The sequence below is a fragment of the Vigna unguiculata genome, chromosome 9 (genome assembly GCF_037176805.1).
Source record: "Vigna unguiculata cultivar grain cowpea cultivar isolate G323 ecotype 2 chromosome 9, ASM3717680v1, whole genome shotgun sequence".
In the NCBI taxonomy this organism is placed as follows: Eukaryota; Viridiplantae; Streptophyta; class Magnoliopsida; order Fabales; family Fabaceae; genus Vigna; species Vigna unguiculata.
In genome coordinates this window covers 27,156,186-27,175,272 of record NC_140800.1, presented here as the reverse complement: position 1 = coordinate 27,175,272, position 19,087 = coordinate 27,156,186, and the positions used below count along the sequence as shown (strand labels likewise).

The following is a 19,087-nucleotide window of genomic DNA, read 5'->3' as shown; positions in this document are numbered from 1 at the left end:
TTTATCTCTTTACATATGTAGTTGATTAATATTAATATTAATATTATTATTAGTAGAAAAAATAATACTAATACTTGTCATATTTCAATTACTTGTCATTTTTATATGTTTTGTTGTTAATGCATGTCTTTATATATAATTATAAATTATAATAGTTGACATTCACCTTAGTATTAGCATTAATATTAATATTTATAGCATAAATATTATTGTAACACCCCATTTAATTAATAGCAGAAATTAAAGGAAATGTCACAACATAATAGCATAGCAGCAGTCTTATGTGTTTTCCACAAAACGCCTCCCGATGAAACAAGGCATACCAAGACGTTAACTAAGTAGATACAGGAAACCAAACAAAAATAGAAGTTTAGTGGGTAGCCAAATACATGGGCCGTGGCCCCCAAAAGAAAGCTTAAAACAAAAGGAAAGTCCAGCCCAGATGGCTAAGCAGCGGAGTCACCATTCCCTTGTTGACCACGAGGACCTCGCCCATCTGCTCCAATCAATTTAATCGATGATCATCGCAAGAAGAAGAACCACATACAAGATAACCGGATAACAAACAGGGTAAGCTAGAGTAGAACAGTTCATCAAGTAGCCACACATCAATGCACAATCCAACATTATATATATATATATATATATATATATATATATATATATATATATATATATATATATATATATATATATATATATATATATATATATATATATATATATCACCCAAACATGTTCTGACTTCACAAATAATACACTAGACCCTGACTCGACTCATCCAGATACGTATAGTCCGGTCGGATTCAACGGATGCTTGCACTTGTGGTGAATACCTCTGCTCACCCCCGAACTGCTCACCCCCAAACTGCTCACCCCCAAACCATATGTCACAAGTGTTACAATGAATCAATTCCTCACCACAAGGTTAGCCCTTAATGAATTTCGGGCCTCCTGCTACTCTCACCACAAGAGTCAGTCCGCTCTAAGTGAGAGTAACCGACTCCTTAGAGTGTTAAGATGCAACCTTACCTTGAATCCTTACTAGACCATACAAATGGGGCACCGCCATGAGCACCCACTAACAGGGATCATGAAATTACGTCTCGACCACTGAAGCGCAACCCCGGAGGTCTCACCTAGAGACTCCAAGGAATTACACACTGACACGGACTAAAACTCATACATCAACATTGAGAGAACATTAATCATGCTTACAATTTCGTACCAACCCCTGAAAATGAATCCTCATTCGAATCCCATGTTGAATCCATACCATTGGTCATTTCCATCCCATGAGTATAGGGTATCATCTCATAACAATATCATGGCCCCTTTAATTCCAACCCATTCATTGATTTCACATGCCAAGATTCTTCAATCACATCCATCCAATTTATAATACAGAACATACCATGCCTTTCATTTCACAGATTTCATACATCACACAAACACATCATAAACCAACAATACAATTCACAATTTATCAAAGTCCCCCAACCCGCAGCGCATCTCGCTCAAGTCAAGAGCCCTCGCTCAGGCGAGAGGGGTACTCTCGCTTAGGCGAGATCGTGACTAGGGCTGGAACTTTCTCGCAGGCTTGCTTAGGCGATTCCTGGCTTGCCCGGGCGAGACAACTTCTCGCCCAACAATGACGTCCCTCGCCTGGTCTAGACCACAACAGCATTCCAAGCCTCCACTCCTCCTCGCTTAGGCGAGTGGCTCTCGCTTGAGCGAGACTGGGCCTCGCTCAAAACCAGAGTCCTCCGCCTGGGCGAGGTTTCGCAAACCCTTAGTTTACTCCTGCAAGTCTCGCCTGGGCGAGTTACTCTCGCCTGGGCGAGATTAACAGATCCCACCACTGTTCCACCTGCAACAATCACATGCTTGCACCCAAAAGACAGTACATGGCAGTTCACGCATTCAACACAATCATATAATACATACAACATCTAACAAACTCAATCTCAGCCATAAAACAATCAAGACTCAGACTCTAACTTCTCCGTACCTGGAAAAGTTTAGCTAAGACCCCGACGGCACGACCACGAGCGCATCAGCTCTAAGGATGAACTATGGGCTGAAATAGGGGTGGGACAGAACCAGAAAATGACGTTAACAGAGGCTTTTAACCGAAATTACGAAAAGATGGTAAAAGGGAACCAGCACGACTAGAAGAGATACTTACATGGAGCACAAGTTCTCTTAGCTCAACGTGAGAGTGGAAGCAAAACCCTAGCGGAGGGGTTGACGGCTACATTCTTAGGTTCTCTGAAATGAATGGAAAATGTGACTTAGGACAACTAAGAAGGATTTTATTTACTAGGCCAGCCCTTAGGCTCACTTACAAGGACAACCATTTAATTTAGGGCAGGAAGGTAAAGAATAATATTAACGGGCCTTACAATTATTATCATTATTATTTTTATTATTATTATTACTATTACTATTCATAATGGTGTTATTACTATAAGTATGATTTTTTTAATTATAAAAAATGTTGTTATACTAAAAATTTTTGCTAAATAAATTTTTAATCATTTAATCTTTTAAAATTTTTAAAATTCATAATTTATATTAATATTATTATTAGTATTTTTAATGGTTAAATAAATATAATAACAATTATATCATTATTCTAAAAAAATTAAAAAAAAAACAAAATAAATGTTCGCACAAATTATAGATTATTATAATTATTTTGTAAAATCAATTAACTGTATTATATTGTGATATCAATTATATTTATTATATTTAAATTAAAATTATTATTGCATCACTTAGATTTACTATTTCATTATTTTAATAACAACATTTACAACAATATAACTTAATTTTCATAATATTTCATTACATAATACTTTTACTATTTTATTATTTTAATATACAAAATAAAACAAATACGTTCGTGCGTACGCACGAGTCGGTATTAGTATACTAGTTATGTTAAAAAGAAAAGCAGACCTTTAACCTATTGAGGGTTATATCTGTGGAAAGTATTAAAAGATCTAATATGTAGAACATAGCATCTTTAAACCAATATAAAGATATAAGAGTATGAAATCTCTTAATAACAAAGAGATCCCGAAACTATTGCATAATATGACAACCAATCACTAATATAAGTTCTATGAAGGACATCAATCACTTCCTAAATTACTTTACCCCATTATGCTATAATAAACATTAATAATAAACTACAACTCTACATAGTGTATAATTTCGGTTAGTATCAATTCACAAAACAACAAACAATAAAGTAGAATTTGCACCCACTTGTTCTACCCAAAAGAAGCTCAAAGTGCCATCAATATTTGAAATTGACGGAGATTCCAATAAATTGCACTAGATAGACATCTCAATATATTTATTTAATCTATTTTTGAAAGTTTTACCTCTCAAAAATTCTGTCAACTGGTATGATAAAATTCCAAAACTGCTAAAATCCTTGAGAACAACATCTTGCAGTTTTAAAACTACAGTAAATGTACCAATGAAAAAAATTAGAATACAAAAATATTAGGTTGTATTAAAAATATTTACCCAAAGAGACAATACTATATATGTTCAGAGTTTGGTAAAGCCATCATGCAACCCACTACAATCATACACAATACTAGATATGTTCATAGTCACCAACACACAGTCAGAGACATTTATATCACAAAAACTAAAAAAACAATGTATGTGTATGAAAAATGAGTGCATGCATAATAGTAACATGATTTAATGCTTTTGAATTTGTAAATGTATGTTTTTGTATTTACCTTAAATTGTTTATGAAGATCTTTAATGTATTCAACAACTAAGTCCAACATGTCTGCTGTGTTGGTTTGCTGTCAAGTGAATGTAGAAGAATGTTAACTTTTTAACCACAACTACAACATTGTAACATAGAATCGACACATTCCAAAGTTAAATGTGCTTATGATCTTACCTTATCCATGTTTGGAACAAGCTCTTATAATTTCATCATTCTTTCTCTACTCCGAGTTCTTCTCACCTGAAACAAGACATGCACAACACCTCAGAACCATCTTTTATTCAAATTACTTCAAGAATTCAAAAAGTCTACACAATATCTTCTTTGTTCTTTTGGCTCTAAAATAAGTTTAATTTTATGATATCCTAATAAGGTTTTTACATGGTCGATTAATCAGAAATCATCAATTTATAAAAAGCTTCAACATTTTCTGTGCATTCTAATTAAATTCAATTCGGAAGACAAAATCCCACCATTTCAGCAATGCTACGAGGATGAGTAGCAGACCCTCGCTTTGCTCTGATTTTACAAGGAACAGAATCTAGGAACTGAAGCAACTTCTCCATGGTAATCATCTCTGCTAAAGTTTTTGGTAAATTCTAGTGATGTGATAATATATTAACTTGGTTTCCTGGTTCTCCATTCTGAGCACAACGATTTTTTGTATTAAAAAGAAGAAACAAAAGTGTAAGAGATGCAACAAGAAAATAAAGCAATTAAGCATCTTATATACACATGAACATCCAAAAACATCTTTTCATTGTCAATTCTCCCTCTTTTCAAACCACTAAGATTTTGTGACAGTTGTGGAGTCTCATTCCAAGAACCATAAGGGAATCTAGGGCGAAAATGTTGAGTATCATTACCTCTATGACTGGTATTATCATCAGAGCTACGATATTGAGCTTTGCCTCGAAACCAATACAAAAACACATATCAACAATTGTAATTAGGGTTTACGAGCTTCAAAAGAAAATCGAATTTCAAGAAAAAAATAAACTACAAGAAGAGGAAATCAACTTACAAAAAAGGGGAAAATACTTATAGAAAGAAAATTGCATGAGGAAAAGAAAATGATTTTCAAGAATGGCTCTCGTGGGAAGAGAGGATTGGCTTCCAAGAAAAAAAGAAGATACTTCCAGTAGAAGAAAAGAAGATACTTCCAGTAGAAGAAAAGATGACTTACAAAAAAAAGAAAGGATCAACTCTATGTAAAGAACACTGCAATGTAAGCGTGTCAATCAACTTTGTACCTGCAAAATACCACTTAATATAAAAATAATCTAAACAGATTATATTAGCATATCCCGTCGGTTTTAAAAACTGACTGCAAATTTTTATAATCTTTTAAATTTTTTACATAATGGCATTTTATTAAGACCGCCATTAGGTGAGTGACGTTAAAAAAATATTTTTCCTGTAATGTATTTATATATTATTATTCAGTCATATTTTAGATGATGTGATTTCTAATGATAATTCCAGCTTAATTTTGTTATATTTAAATTAAATTTGATGATGAAGTATGAGCATTAACTATTTAATTTTTTCTACCAAAAATTTGAAAGGTCACTGGTAATAAGTTGAAATTCAACAATGTTTGTGATCTGGTTCTTAATGAAGAGATCTCACAAAGTTAGAAGAATCCTCAACCTCCTTAGTTTTTAATAAAGATTCAATAGGAAAAAGTTTTAAAAAAATGTATAGGTGTGAAAAATAAAAATATCACAAGAGATCCAAGTTTGGGAATTATTGAAGTTTCACAATTCAAAAGATTATCAATTGTTAGAACTGTGGTAAGACCATACATTACAAAAACATTGCATTGAATAATCAAGGGACGAAAGGTTCAAGAAAATGTTACATGTTACTATCTTTATAAAGAAAAAAGAAGAATTTGGGTTCTAGATTCAAAAGCCTTCTTTTCATGTTACTTCTTAAAGAGAATTCTTTGATAATCATGTGTTTAGTATCTTTGAAAATGTTTGCCTTAATTAATGAACAATTTTGTGAAATTGTTGGGAAATATGTGGTGAAAACTAAGTTTAACAAGTTTGTTTAGGAATTTAAAAATGTTAAATATATACTTGATTTGATAAAGAACTTACCAGTTGGCTAATAATCTTCCATGACAGTCGTTGGAAGATTTCAAAAGGGTGTAAGGACAATTGTTTGCGATAATAAAAATGGTACTCTTTACATGTCAACAAAGGCACATCATTTCATCATACTTGTATCATATAATCAAAATTTCATTATATGAAATTAAAAACATAGTCATACAAGAGATGAAGACTATGCATTCAATAATAGAAAAAAAATACTTTAACATTTAGCTTGTTCACTTTAACATTTAGTGTCCATCATCTCTATTATCTACCAATGAAAATAAAAATACTTTTTTTATGTTTATATGTTATCATTCGATGAAGGTATGTGTTTACTTTCTAAAATATAAGTAAGAAGTATTTGAGGCTTTTAAGATATGAAAAGTAAACATTTCAAAATAGGTTCAAATTTGTAAACCAACCTTGCTTGTCACAAGTTTAAGTCAAGTTGAAGGTGCCCTTAACTAACAAACAACAATCCTTTATTATTTTTACCATTCTTATTTTATTATAATTACTTACTACTTATAATTATGTAGGTTGACAATTTGATTTTTTTTTTCTAAAGATTAGAATGTAATTCAATAATATTTGAATATTTTTAGTGCTTAATTTATTTGTTTTCCAAATTATATAGATTGACACTTTAATTTTTAACTACTACCTTTATAATAATGTTTTATAAAATAAGTGAGTACTTTAATTGTACTACTATAAAAAAAGAGTCGAGTCAATGCACTTTGGTTGTTTTGCAATAAGTATATAAAACAAAGTGAAAGAACAAAACATCTTTAAGTGAGCCAACACATCTAACCCACCAACTAATGGTAGGCTAAGCTTGGTTACAAAATTTCTAACTCACCAAAAAGTGAGTCAGATTAAGCTAACTCATTTTTAGTTTAACCCATGGTGATCTGACTCATGTTAGCCTGATTGGCTTACTGTGACACCCTTAATGAAAAGCTAATGTTCAAAATGAGACAATGTAGAAGATGAAAAAAAGAAACTTAAAATCAACAACGGTGATGAATATGATAACACCAAATTTATAAAGATTTTATATGTGAATGAAATTAAAATGGAGAGGATTGTACCATATACTCCTTAAAATATTAGTTTAGTTAAGAATATGAGCTAAAATTAAATCGAAAGAGCTAGAAACATACATGTACAATCAAGCGTACTAAAATAACTTTTAACACAAATTATAAATGTGGTAACTTGATCAATCGTGGTCCGTCATTGGAACATATATTGCCAAAAGAAATCTAGAGTGGAAAAGAAGTAAAACTTGCCCATCTAAAAGTTTTTTTTGTTATACAACTCTATATTGTGAATGTATTCTCAACCTCCTAACTGGAAATACATGGGAACTAGCTACAATAACTATGAAGAAAAGGCATTAACAAATGGGTTTATCACATAAAAAGGAAAATGTTGGCTCTGAAAGATATAAAGGTCCACTAATTGTCCAAGTTTGTTTTTCTAGTTACGTAGCTAAATATTATCAAGTTTGTCATTGTGAAAATCTATTCCTTAAGCAATTGTATGGTAATTTAGATGAACACACACACTAAGAATTTTGATGTTTGTGATTATTTGTATGAGGATAGATATTATAATGTAGTAGGAGTTGTAAGCAAGTTTATGTCAAATCTAGGAAAAGCTCATTAAGAGGAGTTCATTTTGAGGTGTCTAAAAGGAACTAAAGATATGTGTTTTGTACTTTGTTAAAAGAGAGGTAAAAGTACAAGGCCACATTGATGTTGATTTTGAGGTGAAGTTGGTCATAAAAAAGAATTGTTGTTTACATTTTTGGTGTATGTACTACGATTGTTAGTTGGATGACACAAATACAAAAGGTTGTTGTTTTTTCCAGTAAATAGTTTAATGGCTTCAAGTTAATAAAGATGGGATTCATCTTGAAAAAAGTATTTTCCGTGGTGATAATAAAATGTAATGCAATTAATGTAAAAACTTAGCATTTCATTTAAGAAAAACATGTTAGTCTACATTATTAGTTCATTGTTTCTTTGCCTGGGGATGATGATACATAATGTATGTATGTAGGGTTAAATATATTTTTTGTGTCTTAACTTTAAATGAAAATTAGAATTAGTCCCTCTTTGAAACTATGGTCCAATTTAGTCCTCTAACTTTTTAGAAATGCATGGATTTAGTCCTTTTAATTGAATTTTGTTAAGGTTATTTCACGTTTCAATTGTGTTTCATGATGACATTTGAAATGTTTACATTGTTTGACATGTTTTTGTTCAATGTTAGCTGAAAAAACATTTGAAACGTGAAATAAACATAAAAGAATTTGGTAAAAAGGACTAAATTCATACATTTCTAAATTTGGGGGCTAAATTGTCCAAAGTTTCAAAAAGGGACTAATTTCAATTTTCACTGAAAGTTATGTGATAAAAAATATATTTAACCCATGTTTGTATATATGTATGTATATATGTATTATATATATATATATATATATATATATATGTGTGTGTGTGTGTGTGTGTGTGTGTGTTTTCATTCCAAGAACCTATCCTTGAAGATCCCTCAATCTAACGCGTTGTTTCTAAGCTCTGACGTCACTTTTAAGCTTAGCAACTCAAACTTAACTTTCCTCGTCCACTAATATAGAACCTTCTGCATATTCGCATCTTCGAGCAAGAGGTTGTTTCTAAGACCCTACCCAACCCTTGCAAGACAAGCAGGTCAAGTTTGACCTTGAATTTGCATTCCTTTGTCACTATAGACAACAAACACATACCACGGAAGTGCAAACATAACCGGGAAAAGTGCATGAGGGAACTCAAACCATACCCTCCTATACTTTCCCTAAAACCTTTAAAATAAAGAAAGGAAACTATCTTTGATATAGTCATGAGTGTGCACCCTCATCACTATATCAAGATATTTTCTGTTCTTAATGATTCTAGTTTCATCACGAAGTCCATAAAATCTGAACTCTTAAATAAGAGTCATGACAGTCCCACAACCTGTCTATTTATGGAACACCACACTATGCCATCCACAATCATTAACAACATGATTGATAAGTAGTCAATCCATTCGTACAAGGTTTCACAATTGAAATGCGATAAGCTCACTCCTCAAAGTCCAAGAATCATTTGAAAATCATTGCTCTGATACCAAATGTAACATCCTAGCCATAAATTACTTATTTAAAACTAAAATAATAAAAATATTAATAAATTGCATTTATTAATGAAATCCTTTTCCCAAACCGCGAGAAAAAGTAAAACTTTATTTCGGACGCGCAAAAATAAAAATCCATAAAAGCGTTCACCTCTTACAAATATAAAATGATTCATAATACCGATTACAAAAATAATTCATAAAATCCATAAAAATATTTCTATGTAAAAACTCTCATGTTGGCCCCACTTCGGCTCTGAGTATCCACGTGTAGAATCCTCTACGTGATTCAGCTCGGCACCCGAAATCGCCTGGCGCATCACACGCGTCGCCTGGTGCTGTTTGGTTCCAGAGTGCCTGGCAGGACACTTGGCGTCGCCGGGCGCCAACCCACTAGATTTTGGTCTAGGCCTAGTTCTACAACACACCGCCTGGCGGGACCACTTATGTTGCCAAGCACCAACTCTCGAGTTTTGCTCCAAAGTTCACTTTGTGGCCTATCTCCTAGTGGTTTACACCGTTCTGCCACCAGTAACTAGTAATTTACTGGTTTTTTGGCACTCTAGAATAGGTTCCAATGAACCTATTCACACAAGACACTCAATTCAGGCAAAACATGCATCCATGACAAGTAAATATACTTCCATATCATTAAGTTGAACTCAAGTACACAATATCACATGGTTATACATAAAACACAACCATATCCTTGATTTCATACATACCGAAGAATCAATATAAATTCACATAAAACTATCAAAAAAAGTGATATACCCAATACACAATCCTGGACAACCAAACAATATCAAACCAGGAATAACACATAATCATTGCCCCAAAATATCGCACGGGCAATAAAATAGTAATAATGATAATAATAAAAACAACAACAACAACAACAATAATGATAATAATAATAATAATAAAACAAAATAATCAAAATAAAAAATAATAATGAAAATAATAATAAAATAAAATGAAACAATCATAATAAAACAATAATTCTAATAAGATAAAATAATAATAATAAAAAATACTAATAAGATAAAATAATAATAAAATAATAAAATAATAATAATAATAATAATAATAATAAAATAATAATGATGATGCTAAAATAATAAATAAAATAAAACAATGATAATAATAACAATAATAATAAAATAACAATAACAATAAAATAATAATAATAATAAAAATAATAGTAATAATAATAATAAAAATAATAGTAGTAATAATAATAAAAATAATACTAATAATAACAAAATAATAATAGTAAAGTAAAATAGAAATAATCATAATAAAAATAATAATAATAATAATAATATAAATTAAAAATAATAGTAGTAATAATAATAATCATATAATAAATAATAATAATAATAACATAATAAATAATAATAATAATTAGGTTAAATTACCCTTTTCGTCCCTCTATTTGTCATGAAATTTCATTTTGGTCCTCACGTTTTTCGTTGTCTCAATTTGGTCCTCATTTTCTTAAAAATGACTCAATTTGGTCCTCACCGTTAACTTTGATCAGACGATGTTAAAGTCAACGCCACGTGTCAATTTCTGGTTTTTTTGATTTTTTTAATATTTATTTTATTTTAGTTTTTAATTTTTTTTAATTTTTTTTTAAATTTTTTTCTTTTTGACACGTGTCACTTCACAGTCGTGCCACGTGTCAAAGTGACTCAATTTGGTCCCTATATTTGTTTTTAGTTTCAATTTAGTCCCAATTTTTGTAAAAATGAAGCAATATTGTCCTTTCTCAAATTGACACTAAATTTACTTTTTTATAAATCTTATGGTGATATTCTTATTAAAATTAACGTTTTTATTAAATATTTCTATAAATATTTTAAATTAAATTTAAATTCTACACAAAACATTAGACTTTGATTTTGTTTTGAACTTGAGATTTAGTTCCTAAATTTATGTGTGACAAGTTATTTGATTTTTAATCTTTACCAAGTTTGTATAATATGATACACTTGATGCCTTTATATATGATGACAAAATTGTTAATTTTTGAAATTAAGTTTGGGGTTTAACTTTGTTTAATAATAAAACTAAAAAAAATTTATTTAAAAAAATTTCTATAAATATTTAATAAAAATGTCAATTTTATTAAGAATATCATCATAAGTTGTATACAAAGATTAAATTGAGTCTCAATCTAAGGAGGGACAATATTGCTTCATTTTTACAAAAATTGAGACTAAATTGAAACTAAAAACAAATATAAGGACAAAATTGAGTCACTTTGACACGTGGCATAACAGTGAAATGACATGTGTCAAAAATAAATAAAAAATTCAAAAAAAATATTAAAAAAATTCAAAAAAACCAGAAATTGACACGTGGGATTGACTTTAACACCGTCTGGTCAAAGTTAACGGTGAGGATCAAATTGAGTTATTTTTAAGAAAATGAGGACCAAATTGAGACAACGAAAAACGCGAGGACCAAAATGAAATTTCATGACAAATAGAGGGACCAAAAGGGTAATTTAACCTAATAATTATTATAAACTAGTAATAATAAAAGGAATAATAATAATAAAATAAAAATAAAAATAAAAATAATAAAAATAATAGTAATAATAGTAATAATTATAATAATAATAACAATAATAATAATAATAGTAATAATAATAATAGTAATTGTTCTATACCTAGGTGGTCATGAATAATATGGATGACTACCCTGTCTGAACTGCCTACGACTAGTCCTATCATGAAAAGAATAGATGGTTAGTTAACTGCACAACATAACGACACATACTACTTAAGTTCCCCACGACTTAACAAAGTAAGCGGCCAAGGTCGAACACTCTTTCTCAATGAATAATTTTCTTAAGTTTCCCACCACTTACCAAAGTAAGCGGCCTGGGTCGAACACTCTCTCTCAGTGAATAATTTTCTTAAGTTCCCTACCTCTTACCAAAGTAAGCAGCCTGGGTCGAACAATCTCTCTCAATGAATATTTTTCTTAAGTTCCCCACCACTTACCAAAGTAAGCGGCCTGGGTCGAACACTCTCTCTCAATGAATAATTTTCTTTAGTTCCCCACCACTTACCAAAATAAGCGGCCCCAACACTCTCTCTCAATGAATAATTTTCTTAAGTTCCCAATCACTTACCAAAGTAAGCGGCCTAGGTCGAACACTCTCTCTCAATGAATAATTTTCTTAAGTTCCCTACCACTTACAAAAGTAAGCGGCTTGTGTCAAATACTCTCTCCCAATGAATAATATTCTTAAGTTCCCCACCACTTACCAAAGTAAGCAGTCTGGGTCAAACACTCTCTCTCAATGAATAATTTTCTTAAGTTCCCCACCACTTACCAAAGTAAGCGGCCTGGGTCGAACACTCACTCTCAATAAATAATTTTCTTAAGTTCTCCACCACTTGCCAAAGTAAGCGGCCTGGATCGAACACTACTCTCAGTGAATAATTTTCTTAACTTTTCCACCACTTACTAAAGTAAGCGACCTAAGTCGAATACTCACTCAATGAATAATTTTCTTAAACCCTTCACCACTTGCCAAAGTAAGCGGCCTGGGTCAACCTTATTACATAATCAAATCCAACGAAATGAACAATCAATAAATCGTAAGCGATCCACATATGATCAAAGTAAAACAATAAATGTTACCAAAACAACATGATAGACGCAACAAAGCAACCATCTAATTATAATATCACAGACGAATAAAGTGTTGTTCAAAAATAAATGTGCAAATTATTACAGACTTGTACTAAATAAAATCAAAATATAAAAATGAACCTAACTATAACATCTCGTTCGGATATTACAAATTTAAATAATAAAATAAAGAAATAAATAAAAGCCTCGCTTAAGCTAGGTTACCTCGCCTCAGCGAGCTCCTCGCACATAACTAACCTCGAATTCTCGCTTAGGTGAGACACATTTCGCCCATAACACTAACTCTCGCTTAGGCGGCGAGTTAAACAACCAACAACCCTCCTCGCACTCTCGCTTAGGCGAAGGACTCTCACCTGAGCGAGACCCTCCTTCGCCCAAAACATGGCTTCGCGCTTAGGCGGGAGGCCCAAGCAAACCCCCAACGATCACGGGTTCTCGCTTAGGCGAGACACACTCGCCTAAGCGAGATAGTCTGTCGCCCAAGACGAAAACCTTCCGCTCGAGCGAGACGCGCAAGTAGAAACAAACCCAATTCTCTGCTAATCTCGCCTAGGCGAGCCAGGCTCGCTTGAGCAAGAGTTGCAAACTGCGACTCTGTTTATGTACGCACCCATAACAGTCATGCCAAAACTCATACCAATTCATACCATTCATTCGGAAAAAGATTGCACACACGTATGAATACAATTTTTTGACATCATAAAGGCTTCAACAATCCAAGTGTGCACAATTACAAATTATACATTGCATAATCTCATTATAATCATATAATTAGGTAAGAATTCCTATAAAATAGTACCAAAACACCCAAACCCCAAATTCACCTCAGGTGCAGTACGAAATCCATAGCATATAATCATTAAAATCATGATATATGATCAAAAGCATACAATTATGGGTTCAACTCCCCTAACATGGAATTTCCTTTGCAAAAATTGTAATGCTATAGCTCTTCTTGCCCAACACAAATTCTCTTAGTGCTCCCACAATTAGCCTTAGGTAGTCTCTCAATTATGGGTGGTTTTTCAGCCCCTAATGGTTGCCCTTCTGCTAGGTTTTCTTTGCCTTTTCACAGTCAAACAACAACTAATCATTAGCAAAAAAAGAGTCAAATTTGGGTTCACCAAGGTCCGAACCCCTATCATGCTTATCATCAAGTCAATGCACAACCACTCAACCAATTTATCTTTCATGATAATTCACATAAGTATAGGGGTACATTACCACTTCCATGCTCATATATATTATTAAAATTAATAATAAAACAAACAACACATAATTGACATACATAAGACTCGAACCTAAGTCCTCTCACACAATAAAGTACTCTCAACCACTTGAGCTAGTACTTATCCACATCACATCAAACAATAATAAATGCCATAAAGGCTCTCACTACCCGCATTTATTAATTAATTAATTATTTAATTAATTAAATTTCACGGGTCTTACACTAAGCAGCAGGATCAACATCCACTTCCACTACTTCAGCCCTATTACCCGCAGGATTCACATCATCAGTAACGGCCACCTTCCCAACCTCCTCTTCTGGACTTGAGTCCAATTCATTCACTAGACGACCATCCACCACGTCCTTATTAACATCATATTTCGAATCGGACACGTCCACTTCCTTGCAAAAAAGGTTGTCTACTGCAAACCCTTATGGAAGCCGTTCATATGCTCTTGAATGGTGTGGCCCTTTAAATCTTCAAGCTCACTCTCAAGACCATCATTCTTTTCTTTCAATTCATCATAATCTGTCTCCATATCAGCAATATTTTCATTGAGATTTTTCTCGGAGTCCAAACACCTAACCTTCCACGAGCCCAACCGCTTCCTTTACACTAGTCACTCTTCCCGCTCTTTTTCCCAGGCCGTTTTCTATTCGGTATGCTTGGTGGCCTGCACCTTCAACTCCTCCTAAAGCTCCTCCACCTTGGCTTGTCCACCTTCCTTTATCTCCCTCTGCAGAAGAGCACCTATCTTGCGACCCAAAATCAAGGCCTTGTTGTTCAATTCCAGCATGGCTTTTATTATTGAATTGGGCTCCATATTGTCTATAGAGTAAACCAAGGATTCAACCAAGGAGATTTCGATGTCCCAGTGCACGATCGTCTCCGACAACTCGATAAGGCAAGCTTTAGGTTTCTTTGCCCCAAAAGTGGATCCTGACCCCAACAAGGTGGCCCTAGCTCGCTTCAGGTCTTTACCAACACCTTATTTCACAAGCACAGTCGCCTTCCTCTTAGATCCCCGATGGACATGAACCTCAACCAATGGTTCTTGAAGATTGGGAACGTCAACATTCCCGACATTCTTGGCTTTTTCCGCTTGCTCCTTGCGCAAAGCCTTAAACAAGTTTAAGTTCTTCTTTCCTAGCTAAGCCATGTGACTTGCAACATAAACGGTAACGATTATCTCTCTCGATTAACACATGACGGTGAAAATACAAAATAATACCTTCTAAATCAACAAGTGGATGCATAGATAAATAAACCCTAACTAGATCCTTAGTGGGCATTTTATCGTTAAATCTCATCAAAACCTCCACCACTTCTCTATAAGCCATCGACAACTCCTCCCTCTTCATATCCTTATACTGTAAGACCCGTAGAATTTAATTAATTAATTAAATAATTAATTAATAAATACGGGAGGGGAAATAATTATGACATTAAATTATGGTTGGTATGACGTGGAAAAGTACTAGCTCAAGTGGTTGAGAGTACTTAAATTGTGTGAGAGGACTTGGGTTCGAGTCCTATGTATGCTAACTTTTGTGTTATTGTTTTATTATTTAAATCTATGTAATTATGTTCTGGTATGATATGATGTCTGAATTGGATTTGTTAAGCATGAAACATGACTTGGGTGAATTGGTGGTGTAATTACTTTGTGATTGAATGGTCATGGGTTCAAACCTTGGAGAACCAAACTAAAAACATTATTTTTGGCATTTTGGCTTTGAATTGAATATGAAAGGTTGGGAAAAACCCTAGATAGTTGAGAGGCAGCCTTAGGTAGCTGAAAAACAGATTATAAAGGTCAATTAAATGGTAGTTAACAGTACCATTAGGTAAATTTCGTTTTGGGTAATTAAACTCTACTAAAAGCCAAGTTTAAAAGGGTAAAAAGTGGCCATAGGGAAGGTTTTGGCAAACTGAAATAGCAACCTGAACTAGAGCACGAAAATCAGAGAGATTGGTAAGGTTTGAGTAAGGTTCTGGTGAGGTTTGAGTGACCACATCAAGAAGGGGGAGACGTAGTGATCATTGGAGTATCTCAAACAATTCAATTTAAGCGAAGGAATTCCAGGTTAGGGGAGCTGAACCACGTCTATTTATATTTTTACGCATATCTGTATGTATTATATCATGTACGTGTATGATCTCCCTTTGCTTACACTGAAATTCGAGTTTCTGGAATTTTTCCAGAAACCGCTTGGCGGGTGATGAACCACCGCCAGGCGACGCATCAGTTTGTGCTTATTTTTGGGTCCGTGAAGAGGAACCGCCTGGCGGCACATTCCTGACCGCCAAGCGACACATGGCTACAACCCAGATTTTCTGGGTTTTTGTTGAACTGCCTAGCGGTGATGAGCAACCGCCAGGCGATACAAACCACTTTGGCACGATTTTGGTGTTTTGCGTAATTTGAGATGATTCTGATCGAAGGGAGAGTTAGACTGGATCGTTCAGTGAGGATTTGATATTTAATATTATTGGGTTTCGAGTGATTGCAAACTAAATTTAATGGAACAGTGGGAAGATGATGTTAGGGTTAAAAATTGGGTTCTTAATGTTCTAAGCAAATTGATGGTTCAATTGTACTGGAAAGAGCGAATGAATGGGTTTAAGATGAGAATCCTTATAACTGAAAATGAATTCAAGTAAGGATTTGGTGAAATCTGCAATGGAGGAAGACCAAGGAGTGTTGGGGGCTTCGCAAGTGCAAGGGGAGGATTTCTGGGTTCCTGGAACAGCAGGAACCGCCTGGCGGCACCCAATTGGCCGCCAGGCGCCATACCAGTGAGACATGGTGTCTGATTCACGAAAAACGCTGTTTTTTTACTTTTCGTGGAACAGGAACCGCCCGGCGGTAGTTTCATGCCGCCAGGCGCCACCGATTTCTCTGGTCTGCGCAGTTTTCGTGAAACTGCATTTCCCGCTTCGTTAACCGTCCGATTTAGGTGAAATTTTGTAAGGTGTTTCACAACATGTTGTTCTTCACTTTGAACGGTGGAGATTCATTTTGGATGTCTGAAGAGGGAGATATACGTCACTCATGATTGGTTGTTGAATTTCCTAATAGTATGATTACTAATGGATGATTAAGTGTGATCAAGTGCTGGTATGGCCTTGATTGGTGAATGTATATATATAAATATATTGATGCATGATTGATGACTATGTTTTTGGTAGTGCTTGCTGAGACATGTTGAATATATGAACCTATATATGTTAGCTCGAAGGTGAGATGTTATAAGTGTGGGAATACGGCCACTATTGATGATATCACTATGACCGAGTGTTGCATGATCATGATGGGTTTTTGGAAAAGTATGGGAACATGATAATCATACTTTAAATGTAATGGAATTGTAAGCATGCAAAGGGTTGGGAAAATGAGAAGGGGAAAATAAAGTGTGTTGGAATTGAGTTAAGAGGTAAGTATATATGAATTATAAAAGAGAGGAATGTGTGCTTATACTTGAAAGATGCATATGTGTTGTGATGTTGTAATTTGGAATATATGAATGTGTATGTTGATTTTTGGATGTTTGAGAATTAAATGGTTGAATTCTAGGAAATGATTTAGAGTACCTAAAAACCAGTAGTGTCACATTACTAGTGTAGCGCCTAGCGGTGTAGACTATCCCGCCAGGCGGTGGTTGCAGACTTTGTGAGTTGAGGCGCTTGGCGCCTGGCGGTACGTGTCCCCCGCCAGGCGGTCTGGAAGCTGGTAGCGCCTGGCGGCACGTGTCCCCCGCCAGGCGATTCGCACTGTTGCAGCTTTGAAGTTGGATTGTGTATGTGTGATCTATGTGGCGTCTAATGGTGCTTTAGAGGTGAGGTTGCTGGAGTTCCTTGAGTTGTGGCTCGGAACGTATCCCTTGAGTTGTGGCTCGGGATAGGGGTTAAGCACGTGGTATTCCTTGAGTTGTGGCTCGGAATAGCATCTCTTGAGTTGTGGCTCGGGATGGCGGATGAACACAAGAAACCCTTGAGTTGTGGCTCGGGTTGGCGAGTGTTGCCGGTATGAGTGTGCTGGTTGTGGCCAGTACGGATGGGTCCAGATAGATTGCCCTCCTCAGTTGTTGGCTGACGAGTTTGGTAGTCTTGGGATGATACGGGCTTTGTTCGTATATGGAAACTCTACCTGGCGTTGCAGTGTATGATCCGTAGCATGTTTTCCCGCACGTGCTCTATCGGTTGTGGCCGATAGGTATGGCAGCAAGTCACCTTGAAGTAATCATCAGACGATGTAGAACAAAAATAAACGTATTGGGAATCGGATTGCAGGAATAGAAATATAGGGTAATGTGGAAAGTTAAGTTAAGTGTTGTGATATGTATGCATGTTGATATATGTTTATATATATATATATATATATATATATATATATATATATATATATATATGTTTATAGCTTTGTATATATGTGATTTTATCTGCTAAGCTCACCCTATCTGCGTGTGTGTGGCGATGATCGTGTACGCGGTACACGGGAGCAGATGTTGGTGATGCAGGTGGCTCTGGTGCAGCTTAGTCGCGGAGAGGGGATTGACTTGGGAAACTTTTATATGTATTTATTTGTTGTTGAAAACAATTGTAAACCCTAATGGGTGACTTGATGTCATCGTGGTTTTAGTTTTGTAATGGGCGCTTTAAAATTATCCGCTCAATTAATAAAGCTTTAAATTTTCCCGCGTTTGGGAAAATGGGGTATTATTAAATGCGTTGTTTTATTTATTCCAATTATTTATTTATAAATTAGTAATATCCTGACGGGATGTTACATATACCGCCACGGGTTGTCAATCCAACTGAACGGAAATTTTCTACTTCCATCTTCATTATAAAAAAGTGAACGACTTGGCTCTTTTACTACCACTTTGAAAAACCCGTCTTTGAAATGCTTGAAAGACTAGGAGAAGGCGTCCAACTTGCTTATCCTTGGGCAGCTTATTAATGACAACCAGGTGATTGGACTCTTAGGTCGAGTATCGTAAAAATATAGGAAACATCGCGGGGAAGGCTAGAGGTATAAAGACTGGCACAACACCCGTAATGCTTGAAGATAGCCCCAACTATTAGGATGCAGCTAGGTAGGGGCGACGTTTAGTAAGCGAAGCACCCCCATCGTGAAGTCA

The 19,087-nt window shown here is 34.4% G+C and overlaps 1 pseudogene across 1 annotated transcript; it reads right to left on the bottom strand.

Moving 5' to 3' along the window:
• Window positions 1–240: 240 nt before the first annotated feature.
• LOC114162654 (transcription factor bHLH130-like) lies at window positions 241–14,481 on the bottom strand (annotated as a pseudogene). Its single transcript, XR_014984615.1, has 7 exons — window positions 14,373–14,481; window positions 14,212–14,283; window positions 4,499–4,668; window positions 4,237–4,407; window positions 3,938–4,003; window positions 3,768–3,836; window positions 241–496 (listed from the first exon to the last, which is right to left on the bottom strand). The product of XR_014984615.1 is annotated as a transcription factor bHLH130-like (transcript).
• Window positions 14,482–19,087: the final 4,606 nt, after the last annotated feature.